A 20,068-nucleotide genomic window follows, 5' to 3' on the forward strand; every position below is an offset into this window, starting at 1 on the left:
TAAAAAATATATATTATACAAAATATATATATACTATGTATATATTATATACAATATATATACATTAGATACATTATAGAATATGTTATATACCATATATTAGTGTATATAATAGGGAACAGGTTCACATCTCTGAACTTTCTATATAGATATAGATAGGCATACCCTGCTTTAAGTACACTCACTTTATATACAATCGTGAGTAAGGACACAGCTTGTTCAGCTTGCCATGACACTGCTCACAAACCATAAGTGACAGGGATAACAAACTTAGGGAGCAACGACAGGGTACCCAGGACTACACCATATCCATTTTGTGGCTGGCCAGCTTGCCTAGGTAATCTATCATGTCATAGTCCTGGATCCCCTTAACATGCTCCCACATGGTTTGGGAGTAAGGCTATGTCAATGTGGCCAAAATTTACAATGGAGCTGGTGTATTTTCATGCATCGAGAAAAGAAAAAAGGGATTGCTTCACTTTAAGTACATTTTCAGTTTCCATACATGCCCTGGTCCCATTGTGTACTTAAAGTGGGCTATGCCTGTATATAGATAGATTTGATTCGTTTCAACTTTTACACAAAATGAAACACAATTATCTGTGACAGATTGCTCTGACGCTTTGGAATCTGTCTCGATAAAGACAAATGTATTGACCCTTTTCATATATGCAAGATTAGAAACATTATATTCCCTAAATGCATAATGCCAAAAATTATTGCCTTACATACATCCATACACACTGCAAGCTCGGCACCGTTTGTCTTGTCTGACACTCTTACCATCATAAGCTGGATCTGCACACAGCAGCTAATTGGTTCACCTGAGATGGAATCAGTGATCACAAAAATCTGGAATGGTCATGTCTTCAAAGGATTGCCTTGAACAAATCACCTCTAAAAGAAACACATGAGTGTATAATCACTTGTCTCAATGGATCACATTCCCAACACACCCATCTCACACTGCCATATGATAATGAATGGGGGTGTCCATTGCAAGTTAAATACACCCCCAGATCACATTGCTTTGTTAATTTACAGATCTAACTGGAATCTGATGGCACTGCTGTGAACCACTATGCCATCAAATTCTGCTGGGGACCTTTAAAAAGGATTATGTGTGATTGTGTGGATAATTATGCCACCTTAAATTTGCATCTCCCACATACCATGTGCAACTCTTGCAGGAATTGTGAATCAAGGATAATTCAGCACAGCTTAATGAACAGACACATTGAGGAGTGTAGGAACACACCGTCAGATTACCCGATCACACTATGGGGTTTTAACTCCTCCATAATTTTGCCACTTTGGAAACCAAGTGCTTACTTTATGTATACTTTTTAGACGGAACTACAATTTCTAGTAGGGTGATATCATTGCATGAGATTTTCCCTCACTTCCTGTCTTAGTGTCACCAAGACAGGAAGTGAGGGGAATATCACTGTGGGGAAATAGCTTGCAATTGTTGCCTTATAATGTCCATAGTATATATAAAAGGAAAGAATTGCTGGCTATATCCCCACGGGAGATTCCCTCACTTCCTGTCCTGGTGACACCAAGACAGGAAGTGAAGGGAAATCTCCTGCAATGATATAACACTGTTACATGTTCTAGTTATGTAGCAAACTTAAGAATATACAAAGCACACATCTTTTTTTTTCCATTTTGGCAAAATCATGGATTAATTAAAAAACTATCTTTGTTTGTCCCGTGGCTTGCAGGAAAAACATTTTGCCTTGATTCCACCATCAACACAGACAGGGGAAACCCTCCTGCGGAGCCATTGTGTTCTCCTGGTGCTGCCCCTGCCAGGAAAACACAGTGATTATTGCTAGTGGCTACAAGAGATGCTAGCGATAAGTGTGTGTAAAATCTGACAGACTGGTTGTACGTTGTCCTCCAGGTGATCGACCAATCAACTTGGGTACCTTCAGCCTGGCCATACACAGTTTAAATCTGCATCTCAAATGAAGCAATCCCATTTACATATAACACTCCATAAAGGAGAATTGAGGGGCTTATCAGGTCTGCGTCAAAAATTAACAGCCACACCCAATCAGACAGCTCGTGTTAAAAGGGACCTGAAAAGCAATCTGCATGGCTTGCTTTTCCAAGCATTGGCTAGTTTAGTGAGCCTGGACTAATAACAGTCACTGTAATGCTACCCATACTGCTGTCCTTTTAACATGGTGACAAAAGTTGATACCTATGCTACATGTGTGTAAAGTTACTTGCACCCTGCTAAATGGACAGCAATAAGGTTGTAAATACAGTGACTGCCTGTCCCCCCCGATGGCGGCCCTGGGTGTGTCATGAAAGGCCGATTGAGAAAATGGCTATATCATGTAGAGGAAATCACCAGTGTGGGGCAACCTATGTCATGGAGGTAGATTTGGACATCGATGTATATGTATCACCAGAAATGGAATTCTTTGTTCTACAATATCTCAAAGACGACCTAGCATGTTATTTGAAGACTGTACTATTTTGGACATACTTGGACTCAAACATACACTGCTCTTTCCACAGCTCCTCCTCCTCTGGGGGTATGATAATGTATATACGCATCTTCACCAAAAGCACAAGATGATGTGTCGTCTCCGGATGAGGCTGCAGCGGAGATTTCAGTTCCTGCCTGATATAGTGGATCTGCAGCGGGCCTGGAGTGATGCCAAAAGGCGCTCACCCAAGCTCCTGCTAAAGGCTGTGGAGCAAATCTCCGGTAAGTAAAAATATACATTACATGTGACCAGATAGGTTACAATTTTTTGGGTAGGTGGACATGTGTTTAGCTATGCAACAACACTAATACCAACACCCCCCCCCCCCTCCCTCTCGCTCCTACCTTTCCTACCTCCATCAAGTGTCTCTTCACAACCTTTAATACTACTATGTACATTCGTATTTTTTATGTTTCTTTTTTTTCTTCTGCTTCTAGCCAAAGCGGACGGACGGCACCCTCTTGTGCTTTTGGTGAAGAAGGGGAGGAGGAGGACGGCCACACTACAATACGCATTCAGAGGCAGCGAGCCATTTGAGCAGCTGAAAATTGTGGATCGTAAGTAGAAAATAAAAATGATAGAAATTTCTAATCTCTAATCACATTTTACAGAGCCCCCTTTACATCGGAGTCTCCAGACTTACTACACTGTAAGAGGGAAGTGTGAAGACTCTGATATAAGGAGAGTTTGGGAACCATTATTTGAGGGGGGAAGCTGGGGACTCTGGTGTAAAAGGGAACTCTGTGTTCCCCAAAGCTCCCCCATACATCTGAGCTTACAGAGACCCTCTTACACTTCCCTTCCTCAGTCCACCACAGTCAAGGGCACAACAAGTCCCACTGCAGAAGGCTACCTGCTTGGACTTGTAATCCTCTCTGTAGGGGAATGAGGAAATACTGCCTGCTATGCTAAGACTTGTAGTGCCCTCTGTTAGGGACTAAGGATTCCTCAGTCCTCAACATTCTAGGGCACTATAAGTCTCAGCATAGTGGGCTGTCATACCTCAGTCCCTCACAGCTCGGGTCAAAAACAACACAGTTAAACATCTAAAGGACAACTCCAAACAAAACTACCAATAATGGACAGAGTCCATATGCTCTATAATGTCAAAGACCCGCTACCACTCACCTTCCACCTCTGGTGCTGTCATTGTGTAGGGCAAAGGGCTCCATCTACACCATGTTTGGCTTTCATGTCAGATAGGCAGGACTTGCTCAGCTCCACTCTCTTCCTTGGCAATTGACTCTGGCGTCATTGTGGATCTTTCCTCCTCTAGAAAACCCCCAGGGGCCCTCTCCTTGTCCCCCAGCCACCCAGGGCCTTCTTCTCCTCCTCCTCCACCAACCATTTTCAGACTCTTCCAACTTCCCTGGGGCTACTCAACCACTTTGCATAGTGGACACAACAAATCTATGACCAGCCTGCAAAATATCAAGTCTGGGCCTGGTTACCTGTATGTTCCGGGTCCAGGGCGGAGCTCTCCTCCCAGAGCAACAACTGATGATAGCAGAGTGAGTTGACCGGCCAGTCACTTCCTACTGGTGCAGGTACACACCTACCGATTCCTCCACATCTTAGGATAACATGATCAGACGGCCAATCCCCAGGCAGAGAAGGAGGAGTAAGTGTCAGCGGACAACAGACACCTGGCAGACGCAGTGAAGGGACTGCAGCACACTGCTGCAAATTTTTGATCCGAGGATTGAAAGCAATCTTTTACTTGGGAGATTTCCCTGACTGCGCCCTTCGAAATGTTGGTGCTCCGCCACTGGCCGCAAGGCCCCTGTAGGTGCGAGGCCTTAGGCGCCCGCTTAATTTGCATGGTGCCCTCCTGTTTTAAAACATGGTCAATGCATCTCATTGGTGTAAGTGCACTTCTATGTTCTGAATTGTAGGGGCATTGAGTATGGTGCTAGCATGATGAGAGGTTACTGCCTATTTGTGTCCATAAATAATATATAATGTTTTTCTTTTATTTTAGAAACCAGTGATCAGGATGTGGAGGCTCAGCCTTCTCAGGCCCCCTGTAAGTAATGTGGATGTGCTGGTGTGTTGTGTATTAGGTCGAACTTGGAGGAATGATTGTTTGTTTTGTTTTCTTTTGTGGTTAATGTAACTTCAGCAAGAGAGGAGCCTCAGGCAGGGCCAAGTCGCCTGGATCCGGGCCAGGAACAAACTGTTGGCCAAGAAGAGGCCAATTGGTCCGACTCGGATGAGGACCTGGGCTCTCCTCAAAGGGGAAGTAAGTATTCTACATGTGTTTGTGTGTTCAATGTGTCCTGGTAAATATAAGGGCTGTAATATATATATTTTGACATTGGGGTTTTGTAGCAGCTGACATTGAGGATGTTTGTTGTGGAGGACTGGGGAAGAGGGGCCACTGCTTACCCAGTCCACTGTAACTACTACCTTCAATGTTTCCAGACTACTTTCTGTGTGCCTTTATCAAATAGCTTTTGTTCAAGGATTGTATTTGTGTCTTTGTGTTTCTAGGAGATACAACGCCATCCCCCCATGAAGGGACACCATCCCCCCATGTAGGGTCTCCCCCATCCTCCCCCACTCCAGGCTCCCCTGAACTAGTCTGTAAGTACCTAAAATTAGATTCTCACATGAATTGTGTGTGCTAGGATGATGTGTATCTAGGATAATCTAAGTTGGAGTCAAAGCAAGTGTAGTTTTGCTATATGTGACAGGAAGGTTGGTCATGAAACACTCTTGCTTAACCTTTATGTTTGAAAGGTGGTTTTGGGGAGCATTACAGGACATGTTATCTTTTGTAAGTTATCTCAAGCCACCCTATTCTAAATTGGTGTTAGTTTCTCTACATTGGAAATGGTGTGCTTTGTACTTGTAAATTTTTTGGGGACATTGTAATTTAATCATGTCCTGATTTAGTCAACACTGAAAATGTGTGTTTGTCAATCTTTCATAAATACTCTTCCTCGGTAATGTACCACATTCCAGTTCACAATTTGTGTTCTTTTTGTGCAGTTTCTCCAGAGCCAGCCACGCCATCCACTTCAGGGGCCCCAAAAAAACCTGATGATGGTAAGTTGTGTGCTTTTCCAGTAATGTGTCTACTTAGTAAGTGGAGAAATGCTAACTGTGTATGTCCCCGCTCAGGCTTCAAGTTGTTCTAAAGGCAGCGGGTTCTTTATGTGAATGCATTCTATGCATTAGTATTCCAAGTGATAGGTGTGCATATTCCCCCTAAGACTTACTGGGACCATTTTTTACGGTCCAAATTTTTGCACTAATACTTGTCTGGAACAGACTCCCCCTCCTCCTTAACTGAGGTGACAGCATGCCAATATTGCCTCCTGATGCTGTCACTCCTAATCATTGAGACCATTGGAAGGGAGGGGGGCAAGGCTGGCTCACAGCCTAGTGCCTGAACAGGCACAGGGTGCTTGGCTTCATCTCATGTGCCTCCATAGCAAGCTGCCTGCTGTGGGGTCAAACAACAGGAGGGAGGTGCCTAGAGGTGTGTACAGGGGCCATGTAAAAAGGAGGATTGTTATTTCTCTTGTCCCCAAAAACCTAGAGAGTGTAAGTCTAACCTGATTAGTTTTCCGCAGCCCTCCCAAAATGATATGTTTCCAACACTTAGAACAGGCAGGGCTGAGGCACCAAAAACACAATCAGCACAAAAGCAGGGAGTACGTATCCTTAACGCTACAAGCTTCACCCAGAAGAATGACGCTTGCACTGTACAAATCTGCATCACCACCATATCAATGTCTAAATAAAACTTTCAGGGAAATGTGGAGGGGTAATGAGTGGGTGTTAGAGCGTTTTCATGACTGCGTAACCTACAGTTAGCGTGAGTCCATTTGTTGATAAACTTTTTCTTCTCTCTTAACACAGCTGGGATGGCGGAAAGGAGATCAGGGGAGCAGACACATCTGCTCCGTCCAGAACTGGCCCTCAAAATTCCTAAGGGTGAGTCTCTACTATGTGTCAGGTTCAATCTATAGACAGTAAGAGGGAGAGAGAACGCTCCACAGATTCCAATGGTGATAGAGATAAATGTGTGCACATGTATCGTGTTGACCAATTGAACCCAAAACACCTTACATTCTTCAAAATGATTGCTTGTGTTTACATACAGAAAAGCATTTTACTTAGCTTTGGTGGAACTGCTACTAACATTCCAAGCCATCTTATGTAACCTTTTGAACAATTTGCTGTGAAAGTTTGAGTTTAAGGTTTACAACAGCAATTTAGCATATTTGCTTCAGAGTGTTGATAAAAGCCAACCAATAGACTCCTAAGCATATTTGTTGAGGCACATTAATTACAATCCTTGTTTGGATCATTTTGCCTACAACTAATTGTCATGTTTTTTTCTACCCAGGGCACACCCACCTCACCTACGAGGTCCTCCTGGATTATATGAGGTGGTGCGGAGACCGAATTCTCTATTTGGAACACCTTTGTGGCGTGGATCCAGACCCTAAGGAGCCATTCGTTAGGAATGTCACACCTTTAAAAAGATCCTAGTATTTTTTTTTTTGTTTGTTTACTTATGTTGCACGTTGCAACACAAAGAAATGTCACATTTGTAATTGTTGCCCATTATAAACAAAAATCTAACAAAAAAATCAAAAAAAGTTTAAAAAAAAACCCTTTTTTTTGGGACCCAAAAAAACAAAAAAAAACAAAAAAAGCCTTGTTTTTGGCAACCAAAAAAAATATAAAAATTAAAAAAAAAAACATTTTTTGGGACCCAAAAAAACAAAAAAAACAAAAAAAGCCTTGTTTTTGGCAACCAAAAAAAATATAAAAATTAAAAAAAAACCCTTTTTTTGGGACCCAAAAAAACAAAAAAAAACAAAAAAAGCCTTGTTTTTGGCAACCAAAAAAAATATAAAAATTAAAAAAAAACCCTTTTTTTGGGACCCAAAAAAACAAAAAAAACAAAAAAAGCCTTGTTTTTGGCAACCAAAAAAAATATAAAAATTAAAAAAAAACCCTTTTTTTGGGACCCAAAAAAACAAAAAAAAACAAAAAAAGCCTTGTTTTTGGCAACCAAAAAAAATATAAAAATTAAAAAAAAACCCATTTTTTGGGACCCAAAAAAACAAAAAAAACAAAAAAAGCCTTGTTTTTGGCAACCAAAAAAAATATAAAAATTAAAAAAAAACCCTTTTTTTGGGACCCAAAAAAACAAAAAAAAAACAAAAAAAGCCTTGTTTTTGGCAACCAAAAAAAATATAAAAATTAAAAAAAAAACCCTTTTTTTGGGACCCAAAAAAACAAAAAAAACAAAAAAAGCCTTGTTTTTGGCAACCAAAAAAAAAAAATGTTTACAAAAAAGCCTTGTTGTTTTTGGCAGCGGAAAAAACCAAAAATGTTTACAAAAAAGCCTTGTTGTTTTTGGTAACAAACTAAACCAAAAATGTTTACAAAAAAGCCTTGTTGTTTTTGGTAACAAACTAAACCAAAAATGTTTACAAAAAAGCCTTGTTGTTTTTGGTAACAAACTAAACCAAAAATGTTTACAAAAAAGCCTTGTTGTTTTTGGTAACAAACTAAACCAAAAATGTTTACAAAAAAGCCTTGTTGTTTTTGGTAACAAACTAAACCAAAAATGTTTACAAAAAAGCCTTGTTGTTTTTAGGGCAAACGACAAAACCACAAATGTTTACAAAAAAGCCTTGTTGTTTTTAGGGCAAACGACAAAACCACAAATGTTTACAAAAAAGCCTTGTTGTTTTTAGGGCAAACGACAAAACCACAAATGTTTACAAAAAAGAATTGTTTTTGTGAAAACCTTCCAAAAAATGATGTCAAAACATAAAAAATGTTTAAAATGTTTATCTAAATTAAATTTAAGTATGTTGCTCTTTGCAACACAAATGTTACATTGGCAATTTAGTTCATTCTATTATATATTGTAATATATTTTTTGTACGCTACAGTTGGTAGACACCCACATGTGTTATTAAAACATTTATTTTATTACCCAAGTTTTCTTTTTGGTGTACACATCGAATGTTTTTTGTGTTGTATTTGTTTAGTTGAGTGGTGTGGTCTGTAATTGTTAGTATGTTGGCTTTGGTTTATGTTAGCCTTGAGACTTGTTTTGAAGCTACATTTGAAGGGAGACCTTTTCTTGGGTCGTTATGTGAACATTGAGTTATCTAAATTTACATGAAATCATATGTTTGGAGATAGAGAAGCACGTGTGTATAAATGCCTACATTAACCAGGGCCATTACTTGGCCACCAACACTCCTAAAAAACCAAAGAGCAAACACAAACTAATCATTTTGCATAAAATTTTATTTCATCCCCAAAAGAAGCACTATAATAAATCATATTGTGCCACCCTCAAATTAAAAAAAAAAATGGCCCAACAAATTGGCCAATGTAAATCATTAACAAAACTAAACCAAATTAAACAAAAAAACAAAAAATCAAGTTGGTGGTGGTGCCTGAAGCAGTGTGGTGAGCACTGTTAAGTTTCCTGCCATCAAATGGTGGGCCAATAGTTCCATCTGGTCTGGGGTTAACTGTAGAGTTGTGCTCAAGTGGCCCATTAGGATCATATCTTGTGTCTGAGGCTGCTGATGATGCAGGGTGTTGAACGTTGGAAATGTCCCAGACAGAAGATGTTCTGCCAATAGTGTCATCTGCTCTGGGGTCAGCCTAAGCATTTGGGCAACGTGTGCCATTACCATGAGATGGGATCGTTGCTGCTCCAAGGCTATTTGATGCTGCTGGTGGTGCAAGGGTTGTGAAGATGTGTGGGGAGTGGTGGTTGATTGTTTGTTGTGGTCCACGGTGCGGGGGCAAACGACATGTCGCATTGGTGACAAAAAAGAAGAACGGCCTGGGGAGGAGTGAAGTGATAAAGGTGTGGAGGGAATGTAGTCAGGTGGAAGGGGTACTGTGGAACCAGTGCGCATTGAGGTTGTGCAGGAGGATTGCTCATTGAGGGGTGTGGGAGTCCGAACGGAGTGTGAAGTGCTAGGAGTGGCTACAGGAGGAATTGTCCCATCCCCAGCTGCCTGACAAGTGGCCAACACTGGCATTACCCTCCCACTACCACAACCTGCAGTGGCAGGTGAGTGAGATGTTTGGGAGGGCTCTGCCAATGGGGCATCTTCAGATCCAAACAGGCATTGGCGTGTGGCCAGCACCTGAGTGTCAACACTTTGCCGATCCCGTTGATGCTGGTCTGCTAAACTTACCAAGCTGTTACGCATATCCTGTTGAACCTGTAACATATCCTGGTGAACCTGTACCATTGTTGCTACAGATTCCTGTATGAGCCCGAGCAGACGTACTGCCTCAGTAGATTGCTGAGTACGCCTCCTTAACTCATTTTGGACCTGATACTCATCAAGCAGCCTCTCGGCTACATCCAGCATAGATGGACGAAGTTGGGTAGGTGACAATCCCTCTGCATCTAAGGCTACCTGAAAGCAGAAGAAATAGACCAAATCATTATCAAACATCATGCCTAAATATTTCAGATTAGTTTGACAACTTAACACCCCAAGCAGAACGTTGAAAAGTTTGATGTGCTTCTAATGAGTACTTGTTCATTGTAAGATTATCCAAGCTAGCAACACTTCTGATAATGGGTACATATTATATTGGTATGACTAATATGACAAAGGCAAAAAAGATTCAACATGAAGGTGTTCCCAATTAACCCTGGTGTGGTAGGTTGTTTATGCTTTTGGTAAATCTGTTACTACACCAATGACTTTATACATCTACGTATGTTGTCTAAAATCTTGCCATCAATCGGCTAGAGGACAACCCAACCAAACGATACCCATGAATTTGGACCTGGAAAATCAAAGACGGGCCGGACTTTAAAGATCCTGGATGTTTTTGGAACATTAGTGGCACACCAAATTATAACATAATTCCCTGATGTTCAAGATAGAACTCTTGTTGTGCTGGTGCATCGTCAGAATGTCATAGCACTAATTTAACACACACAATGTAAGCCACATCTAGTCCAAAATCAATGCTACCATTGAAATGTTACATGTGCACCTTGTTCCCTTATATCACATACCACAGCACTGGATGCAGAATCGTCGCCAGCTCCTGATCCAACTCCAGCTGCAACGTCAAGAGGGGCCTGATGTTCTTTTAAAAACAAAAAAAAAAAAACATGTTTAGTACATAACCTTAGTCAGTAATGATTATGGCCAGATTGCCCTCCTAGCTTCATGAATGAAGCATTGAGGCCAAACATTCAAAAGTGCTTTCCTGGGCTCATAGGACACTTGCTAAACCCTCCCAAAGGTTAAGAAGGCTTGGTCTGCCTACTAATGACGGCACCCATTAATGCTGTCAACTGTGTTTTGCAGGGTAAACATCTAAAAGGCAACACTCTTTCATAAGAAAAAACATGTGTGTTAATGGGGTTAATAAGATTCAAAAAAACATTATTTGACTAGACATACCAACACCTTCCTCCAGGCCTAGCTGCACTGGGTGTGTTCCCTGCTGCGGATCTTCTGTAAAGGACATAGCAATATGAGCTATCTTGGAAAAAAAAAAACATCTACATTGTTTGGCACAGTATGATATTGGACCTACCAGGAGGAGGGTCAGCACTGATGTCAACACCTGTGAGTCCGTCTGGTTCGCCAAGCTGCATGGGCTGTGGAGGGGCTGAGATCCGTGCTACAGATGAACAAATTGCAGGTTGGGGAAAACAAAAAAAGGACAATTGGAAGGGCAAGTATCACATTCTCTTAATGTCACACATAGGATAGTAGTTAATCTTTTCCAAACAACTCACACAATTGACATCCAAGATAATATCCTACCTCGGTGCAAAGCATCCGAATCTAAGTCCTCTCTGGGAAAGATGGTATCGGGTCCTATGATGTTCAAGAAAGGTAATTGATAATCCCAGAGAGAACTTCGTGCACGTTCATCCAGCCGACCTTGACGGTCATAAAGACCCTCCGCAGCCCATGCAATTAGCTTCTTCCGAACGGACCCACAGATGTCGTTGACCTTCTTCCGCACACTGTCACGGTGGCGAGGTGCTTCACCCAGTGCATTTACAGCATCCCGGATTTCATCCCACAATCTGTTCTTCTCTGTTACTGAGTAAGACGCGGCCCTGGTCCCATGTATCGCCTGATATCTGGCCATATAGGCGTGGACCAGGGCACAGCACTGATTGTGGGTGAAACGGGGAAGCCGGGGTAATGTGGACAAGCTGACTCTGGTGGACGGACCCGCTCCAGGACTACTGTCAGAAGAGCCAGCTTGTCCACTTGGTGTGTTAACACCTCCCCCGGCTTCCTCCTCCGGGATGGGGATGGTGGACTCCCTCATGGATACAGCTGGAGCCTCCCTCACACCAGAGCCAGACGATCTGCCCACCCTGCCCCCCCTGCCCCCCCTGCCCCCCCTGGCCCCCCTGGCCACCCTGCCCCTTCTCATCCTTCCAGTGGGTGGGGCCATGGGAGCACGAGGTGGGCAGAGAATCTGGCTGTCCAGCAGCAGCAAAGAGCCCCAAACTCCTAAATCTGAAATGACAAAAGAGAAAACAGAAAAAACAGGATTTGCAGATTGCTCTTCATATACAGTATAATTAGTGAACAGTTACAGAACACACTTACCTAATGGCACAAACAGACTTGGTGGTGGTGGTGGTGGTAGTAGTGGGCAAAGAGCAGAAGAGGCTGCAAAGAAAAGGAAAAAAAAAACACATAAGAAAACGCATATGGGTACAAATCACATGAGGCCCTCCAAACACTTACCTAATGGCACAAACACGGTGGTGGTGGTGGTGGCAAAAAAAGCAGAAGAGGTTGCAAAGAAATGGAAAAAAAAAAACACATAAGAAAACGCATATGGGTACAAATCACACGAGGCCCTCCAAACACTTACCTAATGGCACAAACACAGTGGTGGTGGTGGTGGTGGTGGTGGTGGTGGCAAAGAGCAGAAGAGGCTGCAAAGAAATGGAAAAAAAAAACACATAAGAAAACGCATATGGGTACAAATCACACGAGGCCCTCCAAACACTTACCTAATGGCACAAACACAGTGGTGGTGGTGGTGGTGGTGGTGGTGGTGGCAAAGAGCAGAAGAGGCTGCAAAGAAATGGAAAAAAAAAACACATAAGAAAACGCATATGGGTACAAATCACACGAGGCCCTCCAAACACTTACCTAATGGCACAAACACAGTGGTGGTGGTGGTGGTGGTGGTGGTGGTGGCAAAGAGCAGAAGAGGCTGCAAAGAAATGGAAAAAAAAAACACATAAGAAAACGCATATGGGTACAAATCACACGAGGCCCTCCAAACACTTACCTAATGGCACAAACACAGTGGTGGTGGTGGTGGTGGTGGTGGTGGTGGCAAAGAGCAGAAGAGGCTGCAAAGAAATGGAAAAAAAAACACATAAGAAAACGCATATGGGTACAAATCACACGAGGCCCTCCAAACACTTACCTAATGGCACAAACACAGTGGTGGTGGTGGTGGCAAAAAAGCAGAAGAGGTTGCAAAGAAATGGAAAAAAAAAAACACATAAGAAAACGCATATGGGTACAAATCACACGAGGCCCTCCAAACACTTACCTAATGGCACAAACACAGTGGTGGTGGTGGTGGTGGTGGCAAAGAGCAGAAGAGGCTGCAAAGAAATGTAAAAAAAAAACACATAAGAAAACGCATATGGGTACAAATCACACAAGGCCCTCCAAACACTTACCTAATGGCACAAACAGACTTGGTGGAGGGGGGGTGGTGTAATCCTTTATAGGCAAAAGGAGGCTGCAAACATTAAACATACATGAGAAATCGCATGACCTACATACGTGCACATAATAAATTACAGTTATCAGGAAAGCAAAAATGGTGTCTTTGGAAGCTGGGAAGGTAAGGGGGCAGGTTTAGATGCCAAATCTAGACTGCACACCTTTAACAAACATGAGAAAACACATGTCCAAACCACATGCACATGGGGCCAACTGCCAATGATTAAAAGACACTTGAGGGGTTCCCAAGCTATTGTGGGTTGGAGGGGATTCACCATAGACAACTTAAGCACACCCAAGATAAGTACAAATTCTCTCCTTCCTTTTTTTTGGGAGAGAGAGATACAATTGTCTTACCTCCAGATAATGTAGGTTGTGGGTCACAGGGTCTTGCTAGCACATAAGAAACATCGATCTATAACATCCAGCAGCCATATTGGCCATGTGCTCCTTTTATAGCTGGCTAACAGGTGTGATAATTAGCGGCCGTTTCTATATATATCTGCGCATTCGCGAATTTGCGCGTTCAAAATGGAGGACGATATCCCAGACGCATTAGATGGTGCAATGCTGGCATTTATCGGTGCCTTGTTTGAGGAGGCCCTGGCACAGGAGGCAGCAGAAGGTGGGGAAGCTGCAGCAGCAGCAGCAGCACCTCCAGCAGCAGCACCTCCAGTCCGTGTGCCCTTACCTCGCCAGCCACGCATTTTTGCTCCAAGGATCTATTTGGACAAGCTGCGGGATTCTGATGTCAGGAGGAAGTTCCGGCTCGAGCGAGGAACTATTCTACACCTCTACCAGCTCATAGCAGAGAAAATTGACCCGGACACACAGCGCGGCCATGCGGTGCCCGGCATGGCCAGATTGCTGGCCACTTTGTATATTTTAGGGCGTGGCAGCTTCCAAGCCACTTCGGGAAGTATCATGGGCATTAGCCAGCCCACAGTTTCAAGGGTGTTCATGTTGGTCATTAATGCCATAGTGGATATAGTGCCCAATTTTATCCACTGGCCACAGAATGAAAATGAGTGGAATGAAGTCAAGTTGGGTTTCTACCGGCGGGCACACATGCCGCAAATCCTAGGGGCAATCGATGGCACCCACATAGCCATTAGGCCCCCAAGGAGCCACGAAAGTGAATACCGGAACCGCAAGCAGTACCACTCCGTGAACGTCCAATTAGTGTGTGACGCCAAACAGCGCATCATGAGTGTCAACACTGGTCACCCAGGGTCGTGCCATGATTCCAGTATGTTAAGAACAAGTACTCTGTACGAGGTGTTTGAAAGTGGACAAATGCCCGAAGGGTGGCTTATTGGTAAAGTATTTTGTCTTAACAACATAAACTGTAAGATTACATAGACATAGGAATAAGCTACATCGGTGTACACCCTGATTTAAGCAAAGCCTACCTAAAATGGATGTGTTAGGAGTTGTCAGGCTGTTCACACACAACCAGATCAGCAGCTTAGCAGCTCACAAAAGAAAGATTTGCAAAGTTGTCTTTGAGTCCAATGAAGGTGGTTAACCAATGTGTAAATGGTGTCCTCTAGCCACCCAAAGAAAACCTACAAATGATTCCAATGGTATTGCCATATCCCCAAAGTACTTTGCATAAGTGAGTCAATATTGGTTTCCTCACTCTAGTTGCAGATATATTCCAGAAGTAAGACCTAGGCTAATGTAATAGGAACAAAATAGGGGCCAAGTTGGAACTTGCAAGAGAAACCCACCACTTTGTGTGTCCTTTTTCCCATTTGTATTAGTGATTTAGGCAGTTAGACAGAGTTGAGATGTTTCATATGATTTTTTGCAAACAGACGAGCAGGTTGTTTAGTAAAATGCCTAATTGTCTCCCATTTTGAGGAGTCATCTAAAGTCACATGATAGGAAGAACTAATGTATATTTTTCTTATTTTTCAGGGGATGCTGGTTACCCGCAGCTGACGTGGCTGATGGCTCCAATCAGGTACCCCCAGGGCCCAGCAGAGAGGAATTACAACAGGGCCTTGCGGAGAAGCCGGAGTATCATTGAGTTGACCATAGGTCTTCTCAAGTCCCGGTTTCTCTGCTTGGCCCGGCCTGGGGGTGAACTCCTGTACTCTCCTACAAAGGCTTCCAAGATCATCCTGGCGTGCTGCGTGTTGCACAACATGTGCGTTGCCCGGGATGATTCTTGGGAGCTGACGGAGGAGAGGGAGCCAGAGGTCCGTCAGCCGGCGGCCCCCAGGCGGCGGAGCACCGCTGCCGGTATGGCCACCCGGAATACCCTGGTTGCTAGCCACTTTACATGTAAGTACTGTAACCGGTCAAGATAGGGCATGTGTATTAATTAGCTAGTTAGCAGAGGTGCCACTCACAGGGAGACAGAGGGTGATTATCATCTGCCAATGACACTTGCCATTGTAGATAAAGTGTAGTCAACATTGGTAAAATTGTGTTACTTGAGCAAAAACATGCACCTCTAACCATAAACATGTTGGTATTGTGAATAGTGTAAAGGGCTGAGAAGAGCTGGCAGGTGTTTATTTGTGTCTATGCCACCTGTGTAGTTATTGATAACATGAACGGCTGCTTGGTATCTTATGGTGTTGTAATTTTCCAGAACATCAACATCTTGGAATCATGGCACGTACCATGGGAAGCCTGTGGTGATGGGCTGTCTGGCGTCACAGGTGTGTATTCAAATGTTTACATTAATGATTTCTGGTTTGTGTAAGTTGGCATAAAATGTGTTATTTCACTCGTGATGTCGAAATTAAATGAAGTTCAGAATGAAGCAAACAGGCATTAAGATGTGATTTTCATTATGAAATGTCTTATCCTTTGTTTTATTTTTCCAGGAGTGGTACTGCTTGCGGGTGTAGGTGGTAGAAACCCACCTTGATGGACTCCACTCATTTTCTTTTGTGGTCAGTGGATATTTGGTAAGGCACATGGCCAATGACCAACATGAACACCCTGGAACTTCGAAAGTGGCTTGGAAGCTGACCAGCAAACTTGCCATGCCTGTCCCCTATGAGCTGGTAGAGGTGCAGAATGGATTCTGAACTCTGCCGGAAGTTGTGGAAGACATCAGAATCCCGTAGCCATGGAGCAAAGATCGTGGTCTGGCGCTGTAAAGGCACACGGACTGGAGAGTGACAATATTCTTTTGCTGCATCCCTCCTTCTGCTGTCATTCTCAAATAAATAAATACATTAGAATTGAACATGTGTTTTTTTGTTTTGTGTGGGTGCCTACAGACAAAAGGGCCATCCACACTGTAAGATTTAGAGAAGACTTTATCCTTCAGATTGACATTTTCTATGTAGTGCAAGGGCCTGCCTGATTGCATCCAAATTGAAAGTGTTGAGGTTTGAGCTTATATTATTTGGTTTGGTTAAGTCTACAGGAAAAAGTCTAGACAAATTGTTAGTGTATGGCCCATTAAGCTGCCAAGGCCGGAGTTTTGCACTTTGCATGCTGCTTGTACTGGTGATGTGAGGGGTTGTAATGTAGAGTAGGGATGTGACAGTGTTGTGTTGAGGTGTGAGGCAAATGTAGTGTTGGACTATGAGGGTCTGTGTTGTTGAAATATGGAGAGAGTCCAATATCAGACACCTATGTTTATTGGTCAAGAAATTGTAAGAACCATGGTAAATATGTAAAGAATTGCATCTCGATAAAACTAGGACCACACTCATAAAATCAAAATTGTGTTGTTTCCATTGATGTGCTTGAAATTTGGGTAGGACACCCCCCCCCCCCAAATTCAAGATAGTTTAAAAAAACTGTTTAAAAAAATGAGAGTGAAAAGAGATCCCAAGTGTAGTGATGTGATTTGAACCCATGACGTTGTTAACTGCAGTGAAGTTGCAAAGCACTTAGCTATTGTGCAGAATAAAGCTGTATGGTGGAAAAAAAGGAGTGTGTTAAGGCTAAAAAGCACATATAGCTAAAGAACTAAACATTGTATGGAATGTGGGAAGAAGACCATGGTAAAATTGGGAGGTTTCATCTTGCCCTGAAGTAGGGTAGGGGTTTGGTCACTTGCCTTTGGTACTTTCCTTCATAAGATCGATTCGACACACAGACAAGATCAAAAAAACACTTAAAATGGTGTAAGCTTGCAAGCGCTTCTGAGTGTAACATTATTTAGCAATATATATGATGTAATCCGTTACATTTTAGCAATATAAACAAAAAAAGAAAATAAAAAAAGTAGGTGGAGATGGTAAGCCTCGAACCTACAGCAGAGGGAGATGAATTACAGACATGTGATGTGTGCACTAATCCACTAGCCCACATCGCTATGTGAAACTGCTATAAGCACGAAGACATAAGTTTGCGAATTGGCGAAGCCGCGATCGTAAGTGAATCCATTCATTATTGCTGTTTTACTCGCCAATTCGCCGCAGCGCCAGTTAATTGATTTGAACGCGGCGAAACTGAAACACGTCATAGATGTTTGAAGCTGCAGTTTCTTTAAATCCGGCCCCCCATCTGTTTTCCTCTGGAAGTAAAGAGTCCCCCCTTGTCCTCTGTGTTGACCTTAAAGTGAACAACTCAACACCAAGTTCACTATATGGACCCCTTATGTATTTATACATGTTGATCATATCCCCCCTTAAGCCCCGTACACACGTAGCGATTGCCGGCCGAACGATTGGCCGTCTTTTGTCCGGTGCTGTCCTGTCGGTTGAAAAGTGCTAAAGACTGCACACTAATTTTGTCGGCCAACAACAACCGACTGCAGAAGTGATGTCATGTTAACTTTCCGTGTGTTTTTTCTTCTCTGAGCATGCCCAGTCTTGCTCATCTGCTGTTTGTCGGCCGAATTCTATACTGACTGAGGAACAATCGGCCGTTCTGGTGTTGGCCAACAAAAATTTTAAAGCCTGCACACCAGATTCTGTTCGGCCAAAAAGCCGCAGTCGGTTGTCGGAAGCATCATACTAACCAGCCGACAATCGGCCGATCGGACGTTGGCAGAATATTTACGGCCGACAATCGATACGTGTGTACGGGCCTTTAATCTCCTCTTCTCAAGAGAGAATAAATTCAGTTCCTCCAATCTTTTCTCATAGCTGAGCTCCTCCATGCCTCTTATCAGTTTGGTTGCCCTTCTCTGCACTTTCTCCAGTTCCCCAATATCCTTTTTAAGAACTGGTGCCCAAAACTGAACTGAATATTTCAGATGAGGTCTTACTAATGATCTGTACAGGGGCAAAATAATTTTTCTCTCTCTCATGCCTTTGTTAATACAAGAAAGGATTTTGCTTGCTTTGGAAACCGCAGCTTGGCATTGCATGCTATTATTAAGCTTATGATCTACCAGAACACCCAGATCCTTCTCCGCTATGGATACCAAACATGCCAATCTGTAAAATTGGGAAATGGTAAAAAAAAAAAAAACACAAAACACAGCACCCCAAATTGTCCTTAGGAGACAGTTAAAACCCTTTTCCAAGTTACTAGATTAGAGATAACTGTGAACTATGGCCCTACAATTATTACTCTTCTTCCAATGTGCGTGAAGATACCCCGCATGTCTGGCAAGATTGACGGTACATACACATGCTCAACTTCAGATACACTTTTTTTATGGGGTATGTAATGGGTTGACAGGTGCTTTACATTGTTATTTTTAATTCTTTTTATATCATTCTTTTTTACATGTTATTATTTTATTTTATTTTTTTAACTTTATTGTTATCACAAGGGGGCTAACAGGACCCCTATGTGATAGCATGAGCAGAGGACAGGTCCTTATTATTGAGACATGAGGGTCTATTGTTCCCCCAAAGTCTCCCCTGCCCTCCAGTGCAGCTACTCCAGCACATGTGATGTTTGAATAGCTTAATCTTCAAGGAATGACAGCTGTGACCCTAGAAGTGATTTAATACACATTGCTCCCGGGGTCGCTAGTAGTAAGAGGGATTGAGGAACATCCTTCTGCACTCACTGAGGAAGTCATTTTCTATAGGCCAGGGCTCCTGGAGGAACCACCATGTTTTCACCAGCGCAGGGGGGCTGGGGTGCACTTTGTTAGCCCCGTAAAGGTGATGCTGTTGAGCCACCCAATCACTTTTAGGAGCAAATTTCATGGCCAATTAGCTCCGTGTGTTGTGCAGGCCCACGTTCTTCCAGCACAGGGATGCACAGGTGTTGTATGCATCCCCATAGATGTCTATTGGTACACACAGATGCATGGACACAGCTGCTGTGTCCCAATGTGACATCCGCACAGGTGCAGGTACACAGACCTGGATGCACCCAGAGTGGGTTCGGGGACATACACAGCGACTGTGTTTGTGCAGCCAATAGACATTTATGTAGCTGGCCCCTACACAGCCCTGCATGGCACACAGAGGTAATAATCAACCACGTAAATGGGGTCTTATCAGCAAGCCTTTCGCCAGCTCTTAAAGCCAGTTTCAAGCTTAAAGTAGCAGTTGTGAGTTTGATTTAACCACCTGTGTTCAATGCAGTTTATACATGTACCTTGGTAGACAAGAGGTTAAAGTTTTTTCCTACTAAATATATTAGCTGAAGTCTTGCTTCAGTAGGGTGACAACAATGTAGAGCCTGTAGTGAATTTACTGTGGCGTTGTCACCCCCAGCAGCCACACAGGGCCGTGTCTCTGAAAATACTGAGGAGAAGGGGCCCCCCCAACCCTGGCAACTCCCCACCCCACCTTTACATCCAATCAGCGCTAGTCACAGAATCCATTGGCTCCGGTCTCTTCTGGTCCTGGGGTGATGACCTTCGTGATACGTTATCATCATGTCAAAAAGGCACAGAAGAGGATTAGTGGA

Source organism: Pelophylax lessonae (assembly GCF_965119305.1).
Source record: "Pelophylax lessonae genome assembly, chromosome: 13".
Classification (NCBI taxonomy): domain Eukaryota; kingdom Metazoa; phylum Chordata; class Amphibia; order Anura; family Ranidae; genus Pelophylax; species Pelophylax lessonae.